This window comes from Pagrus pagrus (assembly GCF_965226575.1).
Source record: "Pagrus pagrus genome assembly, chromosome: 13".
Taxonomy (NCBI): Eukaryota; Metazoa; Chordata; class Actinopteri; order Spariformes; family Sparidae; genus Pagrus; species Pagrus pagrus.
The window spans coordinates 697012-716256 of record NC_140197.1 but is presented as its reverse complement, the minus strand read 5'-3'; the positions used below and the strand labels follow the sequence as shown (position 1 = coordinate 716256).

The 19245-nt window shown below is 36.6% G+C and overlaps 3 long non-coding RNA genes across 3 annotated transcripts; 2 read left to right on the top strand and 1 right to left on the bottom strand.

Annotated features, from left to right (window-relative positions):
- Nucleotides 1-5060: 5060 nt before the first annotated feature.
- On the bottom strand, nucleotides 5061-6282 carry LOC311268674. Its single transcript, XR_014623995.1, has 3 exons — nucleotides 5832-6282; nucleotides 5493-5561; nucleotides 5061-5183 (listed from the first exon to the last, which is right to left on the bottom strand). It is a non-coding gene; the product is annotated as an uncharacterized lncRNA (long non-coding RNA).
- A 1809-nt stretch (nucleotides 6283-8091) lies between these two features.
- LOC311267375 lies at nucleotides 8092-11838 on the top strand. Its single transcript, XR_014623831.1, has 3 exons — nucleotides 8092-8171; nucleotides 11394-11679; nucleotides 11760-11838. It is a non-coding gene; the product is annotated as an uncharacterized lncRNA (long non-coding RNA).
- A 95-nt stretch (nucleotides 11839-11933) lies between these two features.
- Nucleotides 11934-13294, top strand: LOC311267820. Its single transcript, XR_014623878.1, has 3 exons — nucleotides 11934-12052; nucleotides 12159-12289; nucleotides 12581-13294. It is a non-coding gene; the product is annotated as an uncharacterized lncRNA (long non-coding RNA).
- Nucleotides 13295-19245: the final 5951 nt, after the last annotated feature.

Genomic DNA, 19245 nt, shown 5'->3' with positions numbered 1-19245 from the left:
CACAATTGAAATCACAGTGTTGGCCCGACTGTCAGTCCAGGGCTACTGGAGCTTGAAGCCATGAACTAATGGGACTAATTAGCCTAAGTCTAACTACGATGTGAAGGCCTTTTATGGTAGGGCTGAACAATATTTGAAATCACTGAAATTACAAATTACATCTTCAGGCATGTAAAATGGTGTCATTGCCCAATCCTGTCACCCAATATGTAACCATCACTCTTTTTATCCCTCTTAAAAAAGCAACAAATAAGCAAACAAGCAGAGAGGTTCAGTGAACAGTTACCTAAGAAAACATCTTGCCTGCACATGACTGGTACTACTGATTGTGATAATATATATTTTGTTGAGCCCTGCCTTAGAAAATATTTTGAAACCAACAACTGTTTGCCAGTATGGATTTTGAAAATGACTACTTTCATGTATTTTCTATAAATTCTTCTCTTATTTGTGTTTTGGTAATTTGTTTTATTGCATTTTATTTTTATTTATTTCCCAAAAGGAAACTTAATGATAGTCATATTTGCTGAAAGGGTTTTAATAAATCTCTTCCCTTTGCACATCAGTCGTCAGGGCAATTGCCACCAGCATGGTGCTGAAACATTTCCTTGTGGTTGTTCCGAGGTGCAGAGTTTTAAAGAATGTTTTATTTGTTTACTGGTTACTTGCTGGTTTGGTTTTGCAAGGCCGGTTTTCATGTATTTTCTATTCTCATATAAATTGTTTATTGGTTCGTGTGAAACAGAAAATATATTTAATTCATTAAAATAATCAACCAATCACTACAATGCACAATCAATCAATACACTTAAGGTCTGAATTAATTAGCTGGACTTCATAGAAAAACTTTGTCTCAAGATGTATTTCTTTTCTTTTTTTCTTTTTTTTTAAATACTTTTTTTCTTAATAAGTCAAAGCTTAACTTGAAAATGTTCAGTTCCATTAAATTCCTTTCAGGTCACTTGAGTTATGTTCATATCATTTTAACATCATCAAATTCAGTTTAATCTGATTCATTAACTTTTTTATTGTACTTGGGCAATAAAATATGCATATGCAAACTATTCAATCATGTTTTCACAATGTATTTTATTTTTTTTATTTATGTATGATTTATTATCAAATAATCTGTGTAGTAATTATTGTGCAATAAAGTCGTAACACTCACATAAATAGATTTTAAATTATTTTGTAAATGTTTTTGAAACATGTTTTGATTCCTATTTGTGTATCTCATCAGGCTTGTTCATATATTATGCTGTGGATTTCACTTCTAGTGCTTTATTATTGCTGATACTTCAGTTAAATCTTGAAATGCTCTAATTACTGTGTGAATTACAAACTGACACAAATGACCCTAATCCTGACAAAATAATAATCAGATCAAAAACAATTAAAATGTATTTGTAATTAAGTCTCTTGTCTCCTCATGATTTGGTAGAATAATGACACAAATACTTTGGTCCACAATGTCTTCCACACTACAACTGCTACCTCTGCTACTGCTGCTGCTACTGTTACTAGTACTAAAAGCTGTACTACTAGTACAACTACTACCAATAGCTGTCTTTTTCTGCAAAATCTTGACCATTCATTGTTATGGGGACATTTTAAAATGCACTTCTGCTACTACTCCTGCATACATCCAGCTAGAGACACTGTTCAGCTATCAAAATGCTTTTCACACCCAGCATTTTCAACTTTTGTTCTGCTACTGCTTCAGCATCCTTCAGGCAGTAGTTCTAGTAATAGCCACTACTTCAACTACTACTTCTACTAGCCTACTACCACCACGACTACTAGAAGTGTGTGTGTGTGTGTGTGTGTGTGTGTGTGTGTGTGTGTGTGTGTGTGTGCGCGTTTGTGAAAGGCATGGATATGGACCTCATAATGAAGTGTGATGAATGTCACTAGTAACGGTCAGACTCCCTTACAAATCGAGTGATTTTAAGAGTTGTTACATCATGAGGAGACGCTTAATCAACTTTTTGGAACACCTATGACACATTTTAACTCGTTGGTGCCTTCTTTTAAATTCGGCATTAAGTACAATACATTAAGATGTATGTTTCATTGTGAAAAGTGTCAGTTTCTTTGCAACATCGCTGTAAAAACCAATTTCTTCTTCGCCATTCTCCCTTAAAAAAACACCCAATTTTGAAACTTGTTGTGTTAGGAGAAGCTGTATAAACATTGTGAAACGCAGTGTACAACGTATTCTTAACTATTTGGACACAGGTGTTCATTCGGCAAACGTTATACATGAAGAAATGTTTCGGGCCATGTTTCGGAGCACCATTCCGAAAATTTCGGAAGGTCCGTCATTGCGAGCTTTCGAGGGTCCGCGATCGGCGTGTGTGTGGGCTAATATACAAGACAAAAAGAATAACAGGACGTGTCTCAGTCAGGATTCGTACCCCGAGCACCCGCACCGGAGATAACTGCTCGTACCACTGTACTACCGTTGTAATGGCTAATTACTTAACTACTAATATATTATACAGTATTCAGTCTGTATTCACCTGTATTCGGAATGGTGCCATTTTTTCAAGAACAAAAGAGTTTTTTTAGCATAGCATTCTGAAGGTGAGGAATACTCTTGCTGAATATTCTTGCTTTCCTCCCGTTTCGATAGTATAGTGGAGCGAGTAGATACCCTTTTCTCTGGTGTCTGGGTTTCAATTTCCGGCTGAGAAATTAGTCTTTTTCTGTCACAAAATGCTTAATATAGTCCTGATTAAATCTATCTTCGTTTTGCATCATTGTATTTTTGTGTGTGAAAGTTGTTACGGCGCAGGGTCCGCGTACGACGTAGCTACGCCTTCGCCGCGACGCAGAAGCATAAATCAGACTTTAGGGTCTGCGGTCGGTGTGTGTGTGTGTGTGTGTGTGTGTGTGTGTGTGTGTGTGTGTGTGTGTGTGGGCTAATATACAAGACAAAAAATGTAACAGGCTACGCTTCGTTCGGGAGTCGAACTCCAGCCAACCTTTCGAATTCAGGTCTAAATCAAGTTTTAGACATTACATTATTACGGTGTCATAATAAATTGAGAGTTTTCTGAAGTTAACTGAAACTCTCAATTTATTATGACACCGTGATAATATAATGTTTGTTTGGGTGCCATAATAAATTGAGAGTTTCAGTTAACTTCAGAAAATATATAAATATATCATTTTGTTGGTATTAAGGTCACACATCTTATCCCTTCTGTATGTTTGGGTTGGAGTTCCACACACACACGCACACACAGGATATTTTCATGGTGGAAGTGGCAAAACTATTTTTCAATTTATTATGACACCATAATAATGTAATGTTTGTTTCGGTGTCCTAATAAATTGAGAGTTTCAGAGAGAGTTAACCTCAGAAACTCTCACTTTATTCTGACACCAAGCACGTCCAGTTTTGCCACTTACACCATGAAAATGTCCTGTGTGTGTGTGGAACTCCAAGCCAAACAAACAGAAGGGAGAAGCTGCGAGACCTTAATACCAACAAAATGATATATTCAAGTATACACAGAGCTGATGGAGAAGTATTTAGTCGTGATTTGTAGTTAAACTAATGAATTGTTTCCTTTCTATTGACATAGAGGACATTGACTGACTCCTGCGTTTTTGCTTGGTAAGTATGGGAGCTGCAACAGCCTACATAAACAATAAAGACAATTAAGCACTGACAATAGAATTGTTAAACCGTAGCTTTTATTAACATTTATTAACAAAATTGAACGTATTATAAACAATATTAAACAATGAACAACATTAACATTAAATATAACAAAATATAACAGAACATTTTACAACTGATTCAAACCACTTCTCTATTCTTCTTTCTGAACAACATCTATCTTTATTATGACTTTTCCCTGCATTGTTACATTGGCTCTTATTGTTCCGTTTTCCAACAGATGGGAAATTGGCTCCCACAGCTCCCTCTGTATCTCACAGATCGTATCATCAGTAAGGAGCACCTGGAGGAACCCTTCCTGAATGTCGTCCATTGCCCCGAGGATGAAGGCCTCCTTCTGCACACTGTCTGGCTTCTGTTGAGAGATGAAATAAACATATGGTATGAAATCAGAATTCTTATTTTCCTAAACAGAATAACAAATTGAAGAGATTTTCTTTGCCTGAATGAAATGATTTGCCGTGGCAGTCAGGTTGGTTGTTAATGTTTTCTCCTCTGTCTGTTTCCCCCCTCCTTTCTCCCTCAGCTGCTTCTTCCTAGTGTGCGTCTGTCTCTCATCAACTCCTGCTAGATCTACCTGGTCTCTTCACTACTTTTGTGCCAGATTGTTCCATCCTGCATAGTGACTATATCTGTGTTATACCCTCGAGTTTTTGCCAATCAGTGTATTTCTAGTGTTGCTTTGTTTCTTGTGTGCAGTGCTGCTGCAGTGTTTTGAGCAAAACACTTGGATTATTTTGTGTCATGCTCGTGTTTTTTCCTCTCTCGTGTGCAGTACCTGCCCCTGCTCAGCTCCACGTCCTCTCCTGTGTGTTTCACCTCCTCACTTCCAGACCACTCACCCTCATTGCCTGCCTTCCTCTCTCTGTGTCACAGCTATTTTTGTAAATAAATACCTCTGAACTGTTCTACTGCCTCCAGCCTCTGCATTCTGGGTCTAGCATTTTCACCTAAATTAGCTTCAATCTTAAGGCTGAAATTTCTAAACATTTGCATAAAACACTTTCTTTTATGTAAAATGAGCCTTTTATTTAAATGTATTTTCAATGTAGTTTTAATACACCAGAAAAATGTGTTTAAATTCCATCCATTTATCTTTGTTTGCCTATCTGGGGTGAGGTTGCAGTGGCAGTAGGCTTAGCAGGGTTTTTAGACCTTCTTCTCAACACTCATTAACTCACTCTGATCAACATTAACTCATATTTTAACACTCCATTCATAGAGAAATTGTTGATTTTATTTTCAGAACCTAATAGAATGTAACTTTTTCTTGTTTGGTTCAAAGTCATAAAATTAGGAAAAAAAGGTTGTGTGCTTTAAAACTGAGTTAAAAAAAAAAAAACAGAAACAAGACAGTACCTTGGGTGGTGTGACTGGTGGAGTGCAGGCTGTTATTTGCCGCTTTCAGGTGGGTCACTGTAACCATCTCCCCAAGTGGAAGTTGCTCCATCGCTGCCTCTCGCCAGAGGCAGATGTCAACCTTGTCACCACCCTGTCAAAGGTGGAAGAAGGAATACATTTTTTTTTGTAAAATGTTCAAAAATAATACTTGAATACTACCTCTTCGTTTTCATCATCCCACTTTATTTCCTCCTTTCTCTATCTCCCCTTCTGTCTCTTCCTGTTCCTGTATTGTTCCCCATTCTCTTCCTCCTGTGCCTCATCTTCATGTCTGATCTCCATATCCTGCCACTTTCTTTTCATCCTCCCTCTTTCATTCCAACTGTCTCCATGTTCCTTCCCATCTGCCCCTCCCCATCTCTACCTTTCCATTAACCATACCTATGGCTTTAAAGCTTACCTGCTGCATCGTGACTTTTGTCAAAGGGACAAAGTCGCCACCGATGCTCACTTTCTTCACTGGTAATGCCTGAATGACAAGATGGATAATTTTAACTTCACATGTTTTATAATGATATTCCAAACTCAAGTTTATATCATTATGATAATACTTTTAATTGTAAACAGAAGTCTTGGTTTTATCAACTAACAGACAATCAACCTCTGAACACAGACACAACGTTTATTAGTATCACAAAACCCATGTGTTACAGGAGTAAATGGAAAGTGCCCTCATAGTACTATGGACCCTCACTGCCACTTTACCATCTTAATACTAGAAGCCATGAAAAAAACTTGCCTCAACCACCTGGCCCTGAACACTAATGAGGCCCTGCGAGGTCTGGCACTCATGTAGTGGAGTGAGAGGGGATGCTGGGTAGAGCAGGGCCTCTGCCTTTTGATGGATCTCCTCTGTTATGGTCATGGTTGTGGTGCGAAAGAACATTGTTCTTTCTGTTATATTGAGAAGGTAGGGTGGGGCACTTCCTCTAATTTCGTGGCCTCTCATTATGTATGTATTGCCAATTTTAATTTTGTCACCAAATTTGGGGAAAATTGTGACCTTTGCACAAGTCTGTCCATCGGTAAAGACCGCCACCTTGTTTGTTTTGGTGGTGGCCGGTCGGACAGTGTTATGGGAAAAATCCCAAAACACTACTTTGGGGGAGTCAATTAGTTTGAGGACGGAAATTTTCAGGGGGGGTGGGCGGAAATATTGATTAGGTGATTTAGTCTGCAAAAGATCTCTGAGCGCCATTCTGAAACGACAAAAAACAAAAACACACAAGGACATAAGTAGTTTTTAAGTGTCAAAAGCCCAACTGAAAATGGAATGCCTTGTGGGTCTGTCCATCCGTCTGTCTGTCTGTCTGTCTGTCTGTCCATATATAGCAAGTTTCCCTGCCAATTGATAATGGATCACTGAACATGTTTATGGGATTTAAAACAAATAAAACTACCCTTTTAGAGAACCTTTTAGGATCAATACCTATACGTTTAACCTACTTTGTGATGTTTCAGAGCGAGACGTCTCCTTGAATGACACGTTATTGGTTACGAAAAGTGACTTAATAGATAAGAAAAACATCTTTATCTGTAGGAATTGTTTCCATATTTTTGTGAGACACTTGGAATAACAACCTCAGCCTATCAGTGGCAAAAACAAGCAATTTTAGTGTAGGTAACATAGCAAGCTGTAGTGCCTCAAAGGACTACTGGACCGATTCTTTGAGATTTTGGTAAATATATGACACTCTAGAAACATGTTAATACAGGGCCCAGACTTGCTAGATCTATCAAGGCTATTTAATTGTTCTTTATGGGTTATTTGGACAATTTGTTCACAGTAACTAAAAAGTAAGTAAGTAGTGAGTAATTTATTACTCTATGCTGACAGTAATTTTGTAATGTAACATATTACTTTAAAATCAAGGTAACTAGTAATATGTAATATATTGCATTTCAAAAATAATGTTAAAGATGAAGATCAGATTTTTATTTTAAGGGGGGCTTTTGTATTTCTGACAGTATATAGGAGTATCTGGGTTTTGCAGGTTTGAACTAGTGAATGAGAAAAGACTTCATCCATTTCAGTGACCGTGGTCACTGAATGCACTTTGTCTGATCGCAATGAAAAGTGAGACACACTTTAGCCCACATGCATTTCTGTTTTGCAGACTGTGTTAAGAGTTTTGAACATGTCGCTTCAGTTTCGACCAATGCGTCTTAGCAATTGAAAAAAACTGTAAGTGAAAATGTACAAAATAAAAAGAAGCCTCATTTGATAATAAATAAAATACATAGTGGCAGGCAGTAAAAGAAAAAACAAAAAAAAAAAAAAACACAGGACAGTTTAAATTTATTTTAGTCCATTTCAGTGAGAGTTAATCCTTCTTTTTTATTCTCGGCCACATATAGCAATCAACCCTCAGGCTTGAGCATAAAACACAATGTTTTAACTCAGGATCATTCAATTAATCACAAGTTGATAGAACAGATACAATTACAATACAATACAATTCTGTGTGTAGGCTATGCATTTTCTACTTTAGGAGAATGCAAGAATCACTGTAGGCCTAAAGCAGTGATGATTATGATATATATATATATATATATATATATATATATATATATATATATTATTCATTTTCATGTTAAATGTCAAAGCCACAGGGAGTCACCGCAGTAGGGCAAAAGAGCTGCAGGTTGCAGACCCCTGATTTAGTGTAGCACAGGAACAAACACCTTTGTTCCGTGTTTGCACCCGGTTGTTTTAAGACTTTCTGTTGGCTTCGTGCAGCGTGCATCATCAAACGAGCCCCCCGTACAAAACGGAATTTTGTTCCGATAAAATTACTTTCTCAGGTAAGTTTTGCAAAATGCATTGTATAGAAGCGTGATTCGATGGCATGTTGCAATTTTTTCCCCCTGAAATAAAGTTAGTATCTGTATTTAGCAGTAAAATTCACATAGGGTTACAGAATTTGGTGTGACACCGGAACCAACGCCTTTGTTCCCTGTTTGCACCCGGCTGTTTTAAGACTTCCTGGTGTCTTCGTGCAGCGTGGAGATCATCGTTAGACGTTACAGTCGAGCTCCCTACAAAATGGACTTTCGTCCGATGAAAGGACTTTCACAGGTAAGTTTTGCAACATGCATTGTATAGAAACGTGACTCGATGGCAAGTTGCAGTTTTTATTTCCCCGAAATAAATTCAGTATTTGTATTTTGCAACTATTTTGTTGAGGCTCTGTAATGCGAGTTGCGCTAATGTGAGGCTAGTGAAGCTCGGATCAAGAATGCTAATTTAGTCGATAGTTTAATTGATTAATTGTTCTGATGGACTATGCGTAAATAAAAAAAATAATTATGCGGTTTGGCCCGCATGTACTTGTTGTACTTCAGGCTTTTTTGTACATAAGTTAATGTTTCCTGTTTGCGCCTCTCTTCAAGCGCCACATAGACGAGATGGAGCGCCTCAGGCATTTTGAATAGAAAAGTCCGTAACGCCATTGCGGTAATATGATGTGTCCCGCCCCCACCCTCCAAGGGCCAATCGTTTGGTTCGTTGAACCGGGAAACCTATCAGCCAATCGCGTTGTTGCATTGATGGGCCTGTTGTTTTTAGCCCGGGAGTTTTGCCAAAATTGCTCCCTGTCAAGACTTGAATGAAAGGTCTTAATATATAATATTGCCATATACCGTTTTGGCTGTACTGACCCATGTTACTAAAGTTATAACGTTGAAAGGTCCTAATTCACAGCAATCATGGGCAACGTTAGTAATAGAAGTTAATTGTGAAAGCCGACTGAAAAAACCGTGTAGTTTAACATATGCGGCTAACGGCCTATGTTCAGCGTTAATCTCATTATCTGACTGCCGGTAACGGTAAATTTCGACCAACATGTAGTTGTCACCTAGTTCATGTAAAGTAAATGTAAAGTATTAACACAGTTATGCTGAAAATGAAGGAGTGTCAGCTGAATTGGCCCAGTTAACCAAAGAAAACCCGGTGTTAATAAATGCACTTCTGGATTAAGCTAGTTATCTTTGGTTAAATTACTTATCGGTCGATTTTGGATGAAATGAAAGAAGTCTGGGAATGAGGAAGGTCTGGCAATAGATAAAATAAAACAATTTATAAGAATATTTCAATATTTACAGTCATTAAATTGTAGTTATGCTGAAAATGAAGGAGTGTCGGCTGAATTGGCCCAGTTAACCAAAGAAAAACCAGGTGTTCATAAATGCACTTCTGGATGAAGCTAGTTATCTTTGGCTAAATTACTTATCGGTCGATTTTGGATGAAATTAAAGAAGTCTGGGAATGAGGAAGGTCTGGCAATAGATAAAATAAAACATTTTATAAGAATATTTCAATATTTAAAGTCAATAAAGTGTAGGAAAAGGGTGTACCTGTCAGTTGGAAGCAGCAAGGGTGAAAATGATGAAGAAAAAGTTGATTCTGATAACAGATCACAGAGACCGGCCCTAATCTGCCCCTGATTGACTAATACTGACTATAACTCCTTGTCACAACCGTCCCAGTATCACCAACCAAGTTTATTTTATATTTTAAAAACTAGCTAAGGTTAGGGATAGATTTGCAGATATTGGTATTAAAGGGAAACTATGCAGTTTTTGCAATTTATTTGCCGTTTTCTCGCCAGGCCAAAGTTTCATGGCTGTTTTTTCCGCTCAGAGATGCCAGGGGGAAGCGAGACGGCCACTATTCACCATTCAAGTTAAGATAAATTAACCAAAAAAACTGCATAGTGTGCCTTTTAATGTGCAAAGTAAAATGTGCACTTTGCATTGCAAATTAAATGTAAAATGTCATCAAATCACATTTTGAGGTAATAATCTTTTTTTATATAAAGATACTCAGTGATGACAAATATCAGAATGAAGAAGAGAGACAGGGGAGTCCCATTTCCTGTGCTGGTAAGGGCTTCTGATGAGATCAGACAGGGAAAATCAGTCAGAGGAGTGGCCAAATCATATGGCATTTGACGGCTCACCTCTTTTTTTGTCATGTAGTATGAAAAAAAAAAAAGGAAATCCTTACTTAAAAACATGAAATTAATAGTCACAATAACATTACTGATAAATATTTTCCATTTTGACTATATGATTGATTCATTATGTATATTTTAGACATGTTACAACTGTCCCTGACATGTAAATATTTTATTTTATTGAGTTTAAAATAACCCTGTGCACATACATTAGTCACTTATATTAAAATGCATGCACCAGATTTAGCAGAAAGCTAATTTCCATCTGCAGTCCTATATAATCTTTTTAATGACATTACTTTCTATTTTTGTATTTATTGTTTGAAGCGCATTGTTTGCATTGAAAGGCATTTAATGTTGTGAATCAACAGTTAAAGTTGTTATTGTTAGCTAAATTACTTACTGGTCAATTGGAATAAAATAAATGAAATAAATTCTGGGTGGAAAGGTGAAGAAGGTCTGGCAGCAGGAACCGCAGGTTAAATGAGACTTTTTACGTGGATATTAATATTACTATTATTACAGTATTTACAGTAATTAAAGGGTGTAAGTTGAAAATTCATTGGTCGAAGTTGATAATGGATCCAGTGAAGATGGGTTGTGATAACAGTCCGCTCGCGCTTGTAATTTTACCGCCGTTGCAATTCAAAAAAACTTTATTTGTCCCCAGGGGGCAAATCAAGGCAAGACACCTGGAGCAGTTATACACAACACTTAAAAGATATACAACACAGAACAGACAGCTAGTTAAAATAAAATAAAAAATAAAAACATAAGATTGAAATAGAGAAATATAAAGGTACAAATACAATTAAAAGCGATATAGGTAGTATCTACATAAGGTGCAAGTTGGTACTGACGTAGTTATAAATGTCCATATAAATAGATATAGATAGATAGATATGGCTTACTTAATCATTTGATCTGTAGGATACTTTCAATGACTAAGATAGGTGTACTAGTATTGTTTTTGACTTAAAGTATTGTCTGTTTAAATACCTTTTTCCCCATATCTTTTGTTTAAAGTGTTTGATTAGAGATGGGGTCCGCAAGATTTGATGAAATCTGACATGTCGCAGAAGCACCTGGTTCAAGTAAAGCTCAGGGCTGACTGAATGATGATCAAGAGCTGCTTAAACAGAGATGGATGAAAAAGTATTAGCAAGCCCCACAGTTCATATACTTAACAGTGTATTTTGGTACTTTTATGACATTCAATTTTACTTTTCCAAGTCCTTTTCCTTACAATGTCCTTTTTATCCAGACAAGGAATATCATCTCAATTACTTGTTGTCTTTGGGAAAAATGGTGATATCAAGACATAGGTTTATATCTTTCAACAGAAGCCAAAACACGTCATCAACATGCAGAGATCCTCGGGGCCCGTGGAGGAGGAGGATGAGAACAGTGGAACAGTTCTCTCTCTTTGGCATTTTGATCAAGCCTGATCTCTTGGAAAAAAGGCACAGAACAGACGGCGGTTGACATCGTCCACAATGAGGTCATCTACCTGAAGAAGGGCTACATGATCGTCAAGTGCAGGGGTCAGAAGGAGATCACAGAGAAGGTGACTCTTACTGAGGCAACAAGAAGAGAGAAAACCTTCTTCAAAGATCATGTGCATTTCCAGTAAGTTAATTCCTTCTGGTTAACAGTGATTTTGACGGGTTGTGTAGCTGGTACTCAGTAACTTCTTATTTTTGTTGCAGCATTCTTTATGACGAAGGCCACGCCACTGTTCCTGAATTAGCTGAAAAACTCACACTTAAGCTGGTGCATCATATCCAGGTAAATACTTCTTGGTGCTTCAGCTTCACAGTTCACTATGGACCACTTTACCCACTCATGCATTAAAGTTTTGGCCCTGTGTGATTTGTAGATGTCTCTGCCTCAACTGGAAGATCAGATTGAGAAGAAACTAGTACAGACTCGTGCGGAGCTGGAGAGATTTGCTGACGGACTTCCATCTGATGCAGCTGAGAGACTCATCCTTCTCATTGATGTGAGTTCACTACAGTAGCTGGCACTCTCAAATACTGCGCTGCCTAACTAAGAACCTTGAAAAACTAATTTCCCCTCTTCTGTCATCTGATCCTGTTATATTTTAGAGTGACAGCATTTACACAGGAGGCCATCAACCTCGCTACAGGGGAGCAACTCAAAAGCCTCAAAGTCTTTTCCGTACTAAGGCGAGTGTTTGCAGTGTGGAAAGGGACCATAGACCAGTATGGGGTAAAATGTAAGTGCATCGACATCTCAGTCATCATTTCACTTGTGATGTCTTTTGTTTGCCCTCAGTACTACAAAACTGTAATATGTAAAGTTAACTATTAAGTAAGGTTCTAAAATGTTGTTTTATAAATGCCATCTCCTTATTGATATATAAAAGAGCAGAATTCTTACACATAGATAAACAAAACAACCATTTCCGACTCAACACACATTTTTTAATGACTGATTCACAGTCATGTTTTTAAGGAAAAGAGATTATCAATTATGCTATCAGTATGACCTTTACATTTTGCTCCAGATTGCTGTAATGACCGCTATAAAGAGGCAGACATCCTGGGGGTGATGGAGGAAGACGAGGAAGAGTTCTTCAAGCTGCTCCTCCATGACGACTCAATTTGTGAGATCAGGGAGTTGTGGCACCCCATTTCCCACCTGCTCTAAAAGGGGTCAGTTAAATCAAGACTAATGATGGCGGGAACAATGGTTGTGGGATTAGACATCATGGAAAAAGAGGAATAAGGAGGGTTACAATCAGTTTAAAAATGTTCTGTTTGATTTCTTTCAATTTAATCTTACTGTTGTTCCTTTTTTAATAATATATGTTATTGTTCACATGTTCAATCTTCTTAATAAATGTCTTCTTAAACATTCTAACCAATCCACGTTTTTAAGAAATCACTGGTACTCAGCTACGGTTTAAGAAGTCTATTGTCAGTGCTTAATTCTCTTTGTTGTTTATGTAGGCTCCCATTCTTAACGGGCAAAAATGCAGGGGTCGGTCAATGTCCTCTATATCTAAGAAAGGAAACAATATATTAGTTTAACCACAAATCACAATTAAATAATTCTCCATCTCAGCTCTGTGTATACTTGAATACTTTTGAATTTTTGTTGGTATTAAAGTGACGCTGCTTCTCTCTTCTATTTGTTTGGGTTGGAGTACACCACACACACACAGGACATTTGCACTGGTGTAAGTGACTGCTAACAGCTGAAGTGATTTCTGAAAAACTGCTGGATGTAATGGGAAATACTTGCTTGAAATGCATGAAACTATAGGAATGAATGCTCAAGATTTTGCAGGGAAAACTGTATTATTCAAAAGCTGAAAAGGCAGAAAGGCTGGAAAGTAATGAATGTGCTAAAAAAGCTGAATATTTTGATAGTTTCTCAAGCTGAACATGAAGCTGAAGAAGCAGAACGCTGAATATTTGAAAAGGTTGAAAAGCTGAACAGTTTGACAGCCAAACAGTTTGTGTAGCTTCATATAGGCTGAAGCAGTAGCAGAACCAAAGTCAAGAATGAATGGAAAACACCTCCCAAACTGGTTGTCACCAAAATGTTTATATATTGAGTAACAGGAGACATTGCTGAACCCTAAGGTATGTTTTTTAATTAATAAAAAAAATGTCAAACTGTTTAGCTGTTTTAGCCCATTCAGCCCACTTTTCAGCCTTTCTACCTTTTCAGCTTTTTCAAACATTCACCTTCATGTTCAGCTATAGAAACCGTTGAACTATCAAAATGTTCAGCTTTTTATGCTCTTTCAGCCTTGTACTTTTCAGCTTTTCAACCATTTCAGCTTTTCACCTTTTTCAACTTTTTAACCTTTTCAAATATTCAGCTTGATGTTCAGCTAGAGGAACTGTTCAACTATCAAAATATTCACCTTAGAAACTGTTCAACTTTCAAAATCTTCAGCTTTTCCAACCCATTCGACCTATTCCTTTTCACCTTTTCAGCTTTGAAAAATTCTGCTTTTTCTGCAAATTCTTGACCATTCATTCTCATAGTTTTGTGCATTTCCGGCAAGCGTTTTCCAGTACTACGATTCAGCAGATTTCCAAAATCACTTCAGCTTTCAGCATTCACACTGTATTTTCGTAGGAAATACAAATGTTTCTAGTTAGTGTGAATGCTTCAAAGCATTCACACTATTGTTCTTCCGGAATTTATTAAAGTTATTAGTGTGAATGCTTCAAAGCATTCACACTATTGTTCTTCTGGAATTTATTATTATTATTATTATTATTATTCATGATTCCGTACGTTTTTTGGCTCTTTTCAACTCCTTCAAATTTTGAGCTACAGAAACCATTCAACTATCAAAATGTTCAGCTCATTAAGGACATTATGGCATCCATTTTTCTTTTTTCTATCTTTCATACTTTTGGAAATATTCAGCTTTTTCTGCAAAATTTTCCCCATTCATCCTTATGGGGAATTTCTCAAATTTCGCTCTGCTACTACTTCAGCATACGTTCAGCTATAGAAACCGTTCAACTATCAAAATGTTCAGCTATTTATGCTCTTTCAGCCTTGTGCTTTTCAGCTTTTTAGCTTTTCAACTTTTTCAAATATTCAGCTTTTTCAAAACTAAAACCAACATTTTTTCCCATTCATCCTTATGGGGATTTTTTCAAATTTCATTCTGCTACTACTTCAGCATACGTTCAGCTATAGAAACCGTTCAACTATCAAAATGTTCAGCTTTTTAAGCTCTTTCAGCCTTGTTCTTTTCAGCTTTTTAGCTTTTCAACTTTTTCAAATATTCAGCTTTTTCAAAAAAAAATTTAACATGGAAACAAATGGGAAAATCCTCAAATCCTCCTCAAAACTCATCCACTTTCAACCTCTTCTTCTCCCTCATACTTTGAGCTAGAGACACCATTCCAACTTTAAACTATCCACAAGACCTTGAACTATTGAACTTGATTTTCAGTTTTTGAAAATCTTTTACGGTTTTGAAATTATCACAGTTTTAGTTTTAAGGATTTTTAGCTCATCTTCTGGGTTTATAATGGGTGTGTATTGCGTGAGCTAGAGTGCGGAACATCATCGCTAGAGTGGAGAGCAGCTGCAAAAACTTTAGAAAAAACTCTCTTCAGCTTGATTTGGGTCCCACAGCTTTTACTTCACATAGACAATATATACATAGAAATGTAGGAAATCTTGTTGGCTTTCATATGATCATCTTATTTCAGATGTGCGACTTAAACTTTTGGCTGTAGAAGCCCTCGAGCGACAAGCACTCCAGCAACTCCCCCATAAGCCGCAATGTTAACTTTGAGCCTAAATTTCTGGAGTGGAGCAGACGGTACCGGTTTTGTCTCTCGCTCTTGTGCCCTCATTTTTCACTCTACAGAAATAAAAAACACGTCACATGGTTCAGCAATGTCTCCTGTTACTCACTGTATACATATTTTGGCCATAACCATTGCACTTTTTTCTAAACCTGCAGGTGTTTGGGAGGTGTTTTCCCATTCATTCTTATGGGGACATTTTCAACTTTGGTTCTGCTACTGCTCCAGCATATGTGCAGCTACAGAAACTGTTTGGCTGTCAAACTGTTCAGCTTTTTAAGCTCTTTCAGCCTATTACTTTCAGCTTTTCAACCTTTTCAGCCTTTTCAACCTTTTCAGCTTTTTCAAATATTCAGCTTTATGTTCAGCTATAGAAACCATTCAACTATCAAAATATTCAGATTTATGTTCAGCTATAGAAACCATTCAACTATCAAAACATTCAGCTTAATGTTCAGCTATAGAAACCATTCAACTATCAAAATATTCAGCTTTATGTTCAGCTATAGAAACCATTCAACTATCAAAATATTCAGATTCATGTTCAGCTATAGAAACCATTCAACTATCAAAACATTCAGCTTTATGTTCAGCTATAGAAACCGTTCAACTATCAAAACATTCAGCTTTATGTTCAGCTATAGAAACCGTTCAACTATCAAAACATTCAGCTTTATGTTCAGCTAGAGAAACTGTTCAACTATCAAAACATTCAGCTTCATGTTCAGCTATATAGAAACCATTCAACTATCAAAATATTCAGCTTTATGTTCAGCTATAGCTTGCGTTAGGCAAGTGTTTTCTAGCACATTCAGCAGATTTTGCAAAATCACTTCAGCAATCAGCATTCACACTGTATTTTCGCAGGAAATACAATTTTTCTAGTTATTATTATTTTTCTTCTTCCGTACGTTTTTTGCCTCGCTTCTACTCCTTCAAATTTTGAGCTACAGAAACCATTCAACTATCAAAATGTTCAGCTTTTTAAGGACATGATGGCATCCATTTTTCTTTTTACTATCTTTAATACTTTTGGAAATATTCAGCTTTTTCTGCAACATTTTTCCCATTCATCCTTATGGGGAATTTCTCAAATTTCGCTCTGCTACTACTTCAGCATACGTTCAGCTATAGAAACCGTTCAACTATCAAAATGTTCAGCTCTTTATGCTCTTTCAGCCTTGTGCTTTTCAGCTTTTTAGCTTTTCAACTTTTTCAAATATTCAGCTTTTTCAAAACTAAAACCAAAATTTTTTCCCATTCATCCTTATGAGGATTTTTTCAAATTTCATTCTACTACTACTTCAGCATACGTTCAGCTATAGAAACCGTTCAACTATCAAAATGTTCAGCTTTTTAAGCTCTTTCAGCCTTCTTATTTTCAGCTTTTTAGCTTTTCAACTTTTTCAAATATTCAGCTTTTTCAAAATAAAATTTAACATGGAAACAAATGGGAAAATCTTCAAATCCTCCTCAAAACTCATGGACTTTCAACCTCTTCTGCTCCCTCATACTTTGAGCTAGAGACACCATTCCAACTTTAAAATATTCACAAGACCTTGAACTATTGAACTTGTTTTTCAAATTTTTTAAATCTTTTACGGTTTTGAAATTATCACAGTTTTAGTTTTAAGGATTTTTAGCTCATCTTCTGGGTTTATAATGGGTGTGTATTGCGTGAGCTAGAGTGCGGAACATCATCGCTAGAGTGGAGAGCAGCTGCAAAAACTTTAGAAAAAACTCTCTTCAGCTTGATTTGGGTCCCACAGCTTTTACTTCACATAGACAATATATACATAGAAATGTAGGAAATATTGTTGGCTTTCATATGATCATCTTATTTCAGATGTGCGACTTAAACTTTTGGCTGTGGAAGCCCTAGAGTGACAAGAACTCCAGCAACTCCCCCATAAGCCGCAATGTTAATTTTGAGCCTAAATTTCTGGAGTGGAGCAGACGGTACCGGTTTTGTCTCTCGCTCTTGTGCCCTCATTTTTCACTCTACAGAAATAAAAAATACATCACATGGTTCAGCAATGTCTCCTGTCACTCACTGTATACATATTTTGACCATAACCATTACACTTTTTCCTAAACCTGCAGGAGTTTGGGAGGTGTTTTCCCATTCATTCTTATGGGGACATTTTCAACTTTGGTTCTGCTACTGCTCCAGCATATGTGCAGCTACAGAAACTGTCTGGCTGTCAAACTGTTCAGCTTTTTAAGCTCTTTCAGCCTATTACTTTCAGCTTTTCAACCTTTTCAGCTTTTCAACCTTTTCAGCTTTTTCAACCTTTTCAGCTTTTTCAAATATTCAGCTTTATGTTCAGCTATAGAAACCATTCAACTATCAAAACATTCAGCTTTATGTTCAGCTATAGAAACCATTCAACTATCAAAATATTCAGATTTATGTTCAGCTATAGAAACCATTCAACTATCAAAACATTCAGCTTTATGTTCAGCTATAGAAACCATTCAACTATCAAAATGTTCAGCTTTATGTTCAGCTATAGAAACCATTCAACTATCAAAATATTCAGCTTTATGTTCAGCTATAGAAACCATTCAACTATCAAAACATTCAGCTTTATGTTCAGCTATAGAAACCATTCAACTATCAAAATATTCAGCTTTATGTTCAGCTATAGAAACCATTCAACTATCAAAACATTCAGCTTTATGTTCAGCTATAGAAACCATTCAACTATCAAAACATTCAGCTTTATGTTCAGCTATAGAAACCATTCAACTATCAAAACATTCAGCTTTATGTTCAGCTAGAGAAACTGTTCAACTATCAAAATGTTCAGCTTTTTAAGCTCTTTCAACCTATTACTTTTCAGCCTTTCTGCCTTTTCAACTTTTTCTGCAAATTCTTGACCATTCATTCTCATAGTTTCATGCATTTTTTATGCATTAGGCAAGTGTTTTCCAGCACATTCAGCAGATTTTGCAAAATCACTTCAGCAATCAGCATTCACACTGTATTTTCGCAGGAAATACAATTTTTCTAGTTATTATTCCTGATTCCGTACGTTTTTTGGCTCGCTTCTCCTCCTACAAATTTTGAGCTACAGAAACCATTCAACTATCAAAATGTGCAGCTCGTTAAGGACATGATGGCGTGTATTTTTCTTTTCTCTATCTTTTATACTTTTGGAAATATTCAGCTTTTTCTGCAAAATTTTCCCCATTCATCCTTATGGGGATTTTTTCAAATTTCATTCTGCTACTACTTCAGCATACGTTCAGCTATAGAAACCGTTCAACTATCAAAATGTTCAGCTATTTATGCTCTTTCAGCCTTGTACTTTTCAGCTTTTTAGCTTTTCAACTTTTTCAAATATTCAGCTTTTTCAAAAAAAAAATTAATATGGAAGCAAATGGGAAAATCTTCAAATCCTCTTCAAAACTCATCCACTTTGAACCTCTTCTGCTCCCTCATACTTTGAGCTAGAGACACCATTCCAACTTTAAACTATTCACAAGACCTTGAACTATTAGGCATGTGTTTAGTTTTTGAAAATCTTTTACGGTTTTGAAATTATCACAGTTTTAGTTTGAAGGATTTTTAGCTCGTCTTCTGGGTTTATAATGGGTGTGTATTGCGTGAGCTAGAGTGCGGAACATCATCGCTAGAGTGGAGAGCAGCTGGAAAAAGTTTAGAAAAAACTCTCTTCAGCTTGATTTGGGTCCCACATCTTTTACTTCACATAGACAATATATACATAGAAATGTAGGAAATATTGTTGGCTTTCATATGATCATCTTATTTCAGATGTGCGACTTAAACTTTTGGCTGTAGAAGCCCTAGAGTGACAAGAACTCCAGCAACTCCACCATAAGCCGCAGTGTTAACTTTGAGCCTAAATCTCTG